This window comes from Lepeophtheirus salmonis, chromosome 2 (genome assembly GCF_016086655.4).
Source record: "Lepeophtheirus salmonis chromosome 2, UVic_Lsal_1.4, whole genome shotgun sequence".
Lineage (NCBI taxonomy): Eukaryota > Metazoa > Arthropoda > Copepoda > Siphonostomatoida > Caligidae > Lepeophtheirus > Lepeophtheirus salmonis.
Window position 1 is genome coordinate 32,572,893 of NC_052132.2, and position 9,158 is coordinate 32,582,050.

Consider the following 9,158-nt stretch of genomic DNA (forward strand, 5'->3'; position numbering starts at 1 on the left):
GTTAATGGAAGTTCGAATTTTTGTTAATGTATATTTGTTAATGTTAATGAGGAGGGCTCGGACAAGAAGGTCAGGGACACCGACTTTGTCGACAAGGTGAAGAAGATGGTCGAGGATGAGCATACCAGGTCCATGAAGGCCATGGCGAGGGATGGCATGGCATGGGTGTGACAACAGGACTCAGTACCCTCCCATGTGTCCAAAATCTCCATGCAGTGGTTAACCGAGAACTGTTATGACGTCGTAACCAAGGATTTTTGGCCTCCTAACTCTCCCGACCTTAATCCTTTGGACTATTTTGTCTGGGGCTATGTCGAGAGACATACCAACAGATATCCCCATAGCACCAAGGCTAGCCTGATGTACTCCATCAAGGAGGTATTCGGCAACATGGACAATGAGATGGTCAGAAGAGCCTGCGGCCGGTTCAGAGGCCGTATTGAGGCCGTTATTGATGCCAACGGTGATGATATCGTATGAATGGCTACTCTATACCTATATGCTCGTCATAGTTTTGATTTTCAATAAAAAAGTTAAAAAATGTATATTTTGTGTTGTTTTTTGTAGAAAAATATTTTGGCGACAATTTGATCCCCGCTCCCTGTATGGTTGATATATTAATGATAGAATTATTGACTATTTTGATGAAAATGAATTGTCATGTGGGAAGGTAGGGCTTCTACAGTCTCCAAGAAGAGGATGGAATACGTCATTGAAGCTGAGGGAGGCCACATTGACTAAAAAATGTCTATAGTTCACACAAATTATACTTAATTTTGCTCTTCACGAATATGTTTTTAATAAAGTTTGAAAAAGAATCTTCAATGTAAACTTAAATATGACGTATGAGTTATTTCTATAAATAGCTTTGACTGAGTGTTATGCAATTAAATAATGCTTTAAGAAATTGTAAATTGTACAATTTGCTTATACAACTTACAACTTGGACACAACATGTAGCGGGGCAAAGAGCAAAATTATCGTAAATCAAGTACTTACTTTACAGAATAAAGATTAGAAACTCGTTTGTTTCAGTATGAATAATGATATTTTCTAATTTTTAAAATAAAATATATATGAGAAATTCATTTCAACAGTCTGAATTTCCCGGCTTTTAAGTATTAACATCAAATATTAGATTTCTAAGATGACATATAGGCAATAACACAATCTTTGAGTACGGCAATTTGGCCCGCAGCCCTCGATGTATACATATAAAAAGTTTTTTAACACACAAAAAAATGTTTTTAAAAATAGTTTAAATCATAGTACATTATTTTCCATGACAAATAATCATTTTAGGAAAGAACTGTTGTAGTTCTTTGAAAAAATTGTAAATTCATCTAAAAATAGATATTAACCATAAATTGCTCTATTTTGGTTTATATTGACTATTTTTTTTAAAGGTAAGAATGTTATTTTTTTTTTATTTGAACCCTTATTATACCAAACTTTTAAATCAAAAGTTGGTAAAGTATAGTCATTTTTGACTCTTTTTATTCAATATGTTCCTCTCCATTCTGAATTATGGATTCAATACCGTGACGAAGAGAAGCACAGCTGGCCTTGATGAAGTCCGAGGACAAGTTGTTCCACTCCTCCGTGATCACGGTCTTCAGGGCATCGACATTCGGATGAAAAGTCTTGTTCGTCTTGCCCTACAAGACGCACCAAACAGCAAAGTCCAGAGAATTCACGTCAGTTGAGGACGAAAGCCAGAAGTCTGCCATGTTCTCCCTGCATAAATTCTGCACCTTCTTGGACATATGTGCCGGGGCACCGTCTTGGGTAAACTCATAGTTGTCCCTGGGGAACATGCTCTTCAACCATGGCAAGATATTGTACTTGAGGACCTAGTAGTAGACGTCCATCATGACGTTCTCGTTGGCCTGGAAAAAGTAAGGAAGCATCATTCTGCTGTCGGACGCCACAAAACCGAAGACTTTGACTGAGCTAGATTTTTAGTCATGAAGGTTCCCCCAACCTGAGCCCTTGATTCAGCCAAAAAAAACAAAACCCAATAATTTTTTCTTTTCAGAACAGCATCCACTTGTCAACTTATGCGCGGAGGAGATCGCAAATCCTTTACTCTTTTGCTTGTTACTCGGACATTTTTGACCGCACAATAACAAAAAGAACATCAAATTCTAATTCTCTTTTCAAGTACAAAATTGTCAGACTTTTAGAACTGAGACTAGACGGTCTCGAAGAGAATTCTAATTTTTGAGTCATCACCCTTTAAACATCGATAAATAAATATGGCTCAAATTTTATATTGCGTCATTTTGATCAAAAAAGGCATATTTTTACTCTTACATAAAAATTTAAGAACGACCCTCATATATAGATTCGTACAAAGTAGACCGGAAATTCCGTTCTATGAAATTTAAGGTCATTAAATTAAGAGTATTATGTGTAGATATTTTGTTAACCAATTTAGAAATATTGCAACAGGAGGATGGGGCCCAATCTATATTGCCAATTGTTATGTATTTAATATGTCCTTTCTGGTTTTTATCTTCCTGTATATTCGTTTATGTATTTAAGTACTGAGTTTTATGTATTATAAATAGTGTCGTCTTATGTAAATATATTTAGAGTATAGTTAGAATACACATGAGCGTATAAACAGTGTGTAGTTTCATTCCTCCACGTCCTTCTTCCTCTCATCTCTCCCAGTCATCCTGGATCTCTCCTATTATAAATAAGCTTGCGTCTCTCCCTCGTCAAGACGCAACATTGGCGACGAGGATGGGATCAGGATCACGTGACCTCCCTGCTGTGGGATTGTCGGCGAAGCTAGCCCTGTTGGAGTTGGGTAGCCCTTTTTCGTCGATGGGGAGAACTCTCGTTCGTTTGCGGAAGGAGGAGCAATATGGACTGTGCCTATGTTTGGGCCTCGTGGAGGAAGGAAGAGAACCTTGGTCACTTTCAAGAAGTGAAGTGTGTGTCCGGGTCCGGGACCACATAATTAACAATGTATTTATTCCTACACAATTTTGGTTCTCCTCTGTTCCTACTCTCCCGTTCACATCATTGGTTGATGGATGTGGAACGGTCTCTCTTGTGGATCATCCCGAGTTGGATGAGGGTACATCGAGCAAGATGTCTCCCAGGGACGAGCAGGGTGCTCGGGTCCTTAAAACCTCGACAAGGGTGAGTGTTGTTTCTCCCAGGGACGAGCAGGGTGCTCGGGTCCTTAAAACTTCAACAAGGGTGAATGTTATTTCTCCCAGGGACGAGCAAGGTGCTCGGGTCCTTGAAACCTTTATGAGGAGTATTGTTCTCCTTTCTCCGGTGCGCGTGCTGAGAGCACGGCACGTCTATGGAGATAAACTTTTAAAATACAAGGAAGAATGCTTTGTCCTCGCCTGGACATGGATGGAGCGGATCTATAGACTGCTGTTCATGGAGAGGAACCTGTTTAAGCACCGCCATGGATTTGGTGCTTGGGGGGTGATGTTATGTATTTAATATGTCCTTTCTGGTTTTTATCTTCCTGTATATTCGTTTATGTATTTAAGTACTGAGTTTTATGTATTATAAATAGTGTCGTCTTATGTAAATATATTTAGAGTATAATTAGAACACACATGATCTAGTGTAGTATCATTCCTCCACGTCCTTCTTCCTCTCATCTCTCCCGGTCATCCTGGATCTCTCCTATTATAAATAAGCTTGCGTCTCTCCCTCGTCAAGACGCAACACCAATGAAGTGCAATTATAATGCAAAGATCATTTTAAGCTCTTTTAAGATACAACCTTTTTGTCCCCCTTTCCTCATCTCAACCCTCTTGCATTGTTGCAATGATACCAATATTTTTACAAAAATTTACCTAAGGTGCCCAAAGGGCTTTTGGTTGGTGTGGTGCAAGGGGACTTGCCCAAAATTTGATGACGTTATATAAAAGTAAATAATTATTCTTGCTTTGTTTTGTAAATGACAATTTTCCTGAAATAAATATATACATATATTTTTGTTTTTTGTTGTAGCCTTTTTAAGGGGGGTATGTCATCAGATGATTTTCGAATGACATAATGTCGCTTCAAGTACCTATACCAATATCAATTTAGTATAGTATATTACCGCTTAAAATGGGCCTCTACCCCGTTATAACGAATAATACTACCCCATTCACTTTTCAATCGAAGGTATAGTTGGAACTAGTGGCACCAAAACCATAGGGATCATTGGCCCCAAACTTTTATAGAATTTTCCTAGTCATAACAAGAAAAAATTATAAATGTCATAAGTTAGGGGGAAAAATTCAATTTGCTTGCCTTTTCTAAGAAATAAGTTATTGATGGTCAAATTTGGGATTTGTAAATAAACAAAAACATCCCATCGAAATTGTCAAAAAATTCGAATTACCCCCCAAAAAAAAAAAAAAAAAAAATATATATATCATGTGGGGTCTACTGATGATGTCAGCATTATAACATTTGGCCAACCACTTGCAAATAAATTCCCTTAGAGTGGTGTAGAGGGAGGCCAATGCAGTTTCTTGGCTCACCTAGTAGATCTTGATGATTGTAGCTAGGGATACATTGTCGATATCTACCTATAACGAAGAACGTGTGCTTAACATCTTAAATTTGTGGTGAGGTGTCCTTGACAAGTTGTTCAGAGGATGGAAGCACATTGATCAAGATATTTGTCAATTGGTGGACAATATTAAACATCTAAAAAAGTATTAATACACACTACAATACAAACCCAAGTCTGTAAGTAATTTTTTTATGCAACTCACATTTTAGACCACCCTGTATATTTGTATGTTGCTATGAATATTGTAGGGTTTATTTTGGGCTCTCCCATCCAAGTATATACATTGTACACGTCACGAGCAAATTGATATCCAGAGTCATCATGATGATGACTCGAAAGGACATATTATATTATTATATACATAATGTATAAGTAAGTCTTTCATATCAAAATGTTCATCAAGATGAAAAGATAATGTGTAATTGTGTGGTTAGAAAAAAAGTTAACTGAGATCTACAGCTGTCTAATTCAATATTTATATACAAAATATGTACTTTGTATATGTATAAAGTTAGTGGAACACTAATGAAGTGTACTAGTACAACTGTGCGTCTATGTGATCAATGTACGTAGAAACAGGGACCATGCCTAATGATTAAGGAGAGAGTAAATATTACAATATTATGTACTAGGTGGCTTTTTGAAACGGTCTCATTGTATACTTTCAAATTAGGCTAAACTGAATGACCGATTGAACAAATTGATATTATACGTTTTTGTTCGGTCTAGCTGGTCTGATAGTAGTACCAGAGTACTGACACATTTAAAACTGTACTCTCATAAATTTTATTGACACAGGTACGTGCAACACCATAATTTCATACAAAAATTGATGCCAAATTTTGCAAATTTCTTAGCTTTAACTTAATGGGTAAACAAGAGAAAAGATCAAAATAGTATTCAGAATACCCACCCTTACCCTTTATGATGCTTGTCAAACACTTTGATACAACTTTGCAGGGGGTTTGTGCAGTTTTGTTTGAAATTTTCTCATAAAATAACTTAATATGGGAGAAAAGGTTGATCCTACTGAATCTGTAAAATTCATTGGCCAATCATTTTCTACATGGAAAAAATCCAGAGGGTTCGGTTCTTATAAAAATAGGGAGACTAACTATAGTTGTACAAAAAGTGTTTAAAGTTATGTATACACACAAAAAGATGGTACTTTGACGGTGGTATAGACAGGCACTCCATCCTGTTGGAAGATAATCACACGACTTAGAGAGGCTTTACGGACACATGGCAAAACTCTTGTCTTTAAAAACTCCAAATCGACCTTTTGTCTGATTTTACGTATTATATGAAGGATCTATGAGTCATAATCAAGGCATACTTATTAAAAATAGAATTCTGTCAATATTTTGGAATCTTCATGGTATCGCAAACGACAGGGAGACGTCCATTAAAGCTTAAGGAAGAGTTATTTTTTCTGAATAAACTATCAAGATACATTTAATGTCAATAAGGTCTCATTCTCTGCTTCTGATCTATTTGAACTTTCGAGCATTGATGAGTGGTAAATTACTGTCGTAATCCAAGGTGTGATTGTATTTTATGAATTTTTAGAGAATAAAAATTTGCTCTCAAAAGTCATTTATGAAATAATTTTTGGGAGTCTTATAAGGAGTTTTACCCTCTTCGGGACCACAAACATATGTAGATTTGTAAGTTTTAAGCAATGTCGAAATCGAGAAATCGAAAAAATGAAATGGTAACCGGAGTAATTGAAGAATACTTGGGAGAAAATAATCCCAGTTGTGACGCTTCAATATACCGGGCGCTGTGAAAAAAATCTTTATACTTCGTTTTTCTACATAAATCAAGGTTTTTGTCAATGCAGCAACATTATTCCGGTCAAATACTAAAAACTAAATAAAAAATGAAATAAGCAAAAAAAAAAACAACTAAATCTTCACAAGTGTCTTAGAAGCCGAGAAAATATTATCTGCATGCGACCAACGAATTTCGATCTGCGCGCTTTTGGATGCTGGCAAGAAACCAAGCGAGATTGCAAAGCAGTTGGGGATCTCAGACCAACAGTCTATGCCGTTATGAAGTCGGAGACTTCATAACACACTGCCCACACACCCAAAAAGGCCCCCAAGTGGTTGGAGGACAGCTTGCCTTTCTGTCCAAAGAAAATGTGGCCCCTACTCACGAGATGCTAACCCATTGGACTTCATTATTTGTTGTGTGCATGTTGAGTCCAAGGCCTGCAACGTCCGTTACCCAAATATCAACAACCTTAAGGACACCATCAACCAGCACTGGGATGCCATGTCTGAGAACTACATCCTGCAATGGGTTAAAGTCCCTCCGTATCCACCTGGAAGCCATCGTTGCTGTCATGGTGTAGCCAAGACATCATATTAGTTATTTTATTTTATTGACATACCCTATTACAACTGGTTACTGAAATACATTTTGATAAAGTTCTAGATTGAAAGTGTAAAGATTTTTTCACTGCACCCAGTATTAGCAGTAATGAAATAAATGCAAATCCCACTTCCAATCTAGCAACGACTTATGACATCGACAGGGATTTAATCCGATGCCGATCCTCAATTCTAATAGGATTTACACTTATTTATCCCCATGAAATCATGAGGGTTACTCTCCATCTTTGATGAGCACACCCACTTGTGATTACTTTATATTTAGTTGTTCACTCCTACAGAATTTTTAAATAATGATAGAAGCTTTGGAGGAAAAAATAAATTTTTGCACACGGGGAAATACTTACAACTTCCAACTCTATACATACGCATTCAATATTTTATGGATACAAAAAAACAACAACCAGGGTCTCATCTTTCCCCCTCCTCAACTATAAAAGTTTCAATCCAATTATTGTATTCTTCACTGCAATGTGCTCATCATGCCTCTATTTAATTAGTACTACTCTTAATAATGAGAACAATTCCATAAAGACAAAAAAACAAAACCCTTTATATCTAAAATGCAATAATAGAATTATCTCATTTGAGGCTTCGTCTCATCAACTCGGACCGGTTTGTCTTCGTCTCTAAGGAATGTAAAGAATCTTTTATATAAATTTTATACCAATTACCCCAGTTATGAGACGACCGAGCTTTTTCTCTTTTTCTCCTTTATTTCATTTAAAAAGACCTCTTTTATTTCTATCTCTTCAAAGCCTAACTATACAATATATGTACGTTAGACCGTTCCGTTTTTGGGGGAATATTTTTTCCCCCTTGCACAAATACATTTTCTACTTAAGCCAATAAAAAAACTGACTTTGGCCAAGTTTGAGATCTCTCAGACCATTTTTGCCATGGTGCAGGCCATTTGAAATATGGATGAGGGGAATGAGATTTTCGGCTCAAAATCCCCATTTTCTAAACCTTTTCTACAGTTTGAAATATGAAACTCTAACACTCAAAAATTGTACTTTTAACTATTTAAAGGGTCCAATAAGATGTGCCCAATAATTTATAGTTTCCCTCCTCAACAAAGTATCACTTCAATTAAGTATCATATAATTGTTGAGCACGTTTTAAACACCTTAAATGATTCAAAACAAGGTTGCACAATATTTTTTACTGTCAAACCAAATACTCATAAATATATTGAGTACATTTTATGACTCATAGCATCATAGTTGGCAAAGTAAAAACAGGCTGAAAAAAATACATATTTTGACTCAAAAACCCCCATTTTTCTCGTATTAAAATGCTTTGTACCATCCTACAAATGGCTTGAAAGGCTTCAAACTTTGACAGAGTTCGTTTTTTTGTTATCTCCTGTATATAAGGTCTTGGTGCAATGCAAATGAAATATTAATGCAAAAATGGGACAGTTTAATTTACATACATTCGTATACGAGTAATGTGTATGTTATAAAACATCATTGAAAGTGAAATAATTGTAAAAGAACCCCTTAAAATGGCTATAAAACTACTATTACCCGAGTACATACAATTCCTAATGATATCGCATTTCATTTCAGAATGGACCGCAAAAAAAAGAAAGAATCTGAATGTTCAGATCGATCTTTAGTTAAGAAAAAAATAATAGATCTTGGATGTGTGATGAAACCATCAACATCATTATTTATAGTCCACAGACCCATTGCATTTCTCAAATGGCAACAACCCACCAGTAAAAAATAAATAAAAAGTGAAAGAGGCTCATTATTATTATTTCGAAAAAGAAAACAAAAAAGATCAGAGAGGTATTCAAAATATTTGACAATGATGCTCAGAGAAAGAAAGAGAGTAAAACCACAATTTCTAGCTCTGTCCATATCGTACGTACAATGATTGTGTATTTTTGTGTGTCTAACTGAGGAATACAAAAAAGTAATTAAAAATTTGTTATTAATGTTCTATAGTATTGAGAGTCATACCCTGTGTTACAAATACTATTCAAATTTGACATACTCATTTATAGAGTTTGATGATTCCTTCTTTTGTTAACACAACATCTATCACTTCAACTAGTGTTAAAATGTACTTTAGAGAGTGGGGCTCCAAAACTTACTGTAGTATTGAATTATGATTTGATCCCCTTTATTTTTAAATGCAAGGTTTCATTGCGTCATCAAACGACAGCTCAAGTTTTAATTTTATCCCAAGTCCCAAGT

General features: G+C 35.9%; 1 long non-coding RNA gene across 1 annotated transcript; it reads left to right on the plus strand.

Moving 5' to 3' along the window:
• The first annotated feature begins 2,482 nt into the window (after nt 1–2,482).
• LOC139904806 (uncharacterized) lies at nt 2,483–3,597 on the plus strand. The gene is made up of 2 exons (XR_011779023.1): nt 2,483–3,187; nt 3,248–3,597. It is a non-coding gene; the product is annotated as an uncharacterized lncRNA (long non-coding RNA).
• The last annotated feature ends 5,561 nt before the right edge of the window (nt 3,598–9,158 follow it).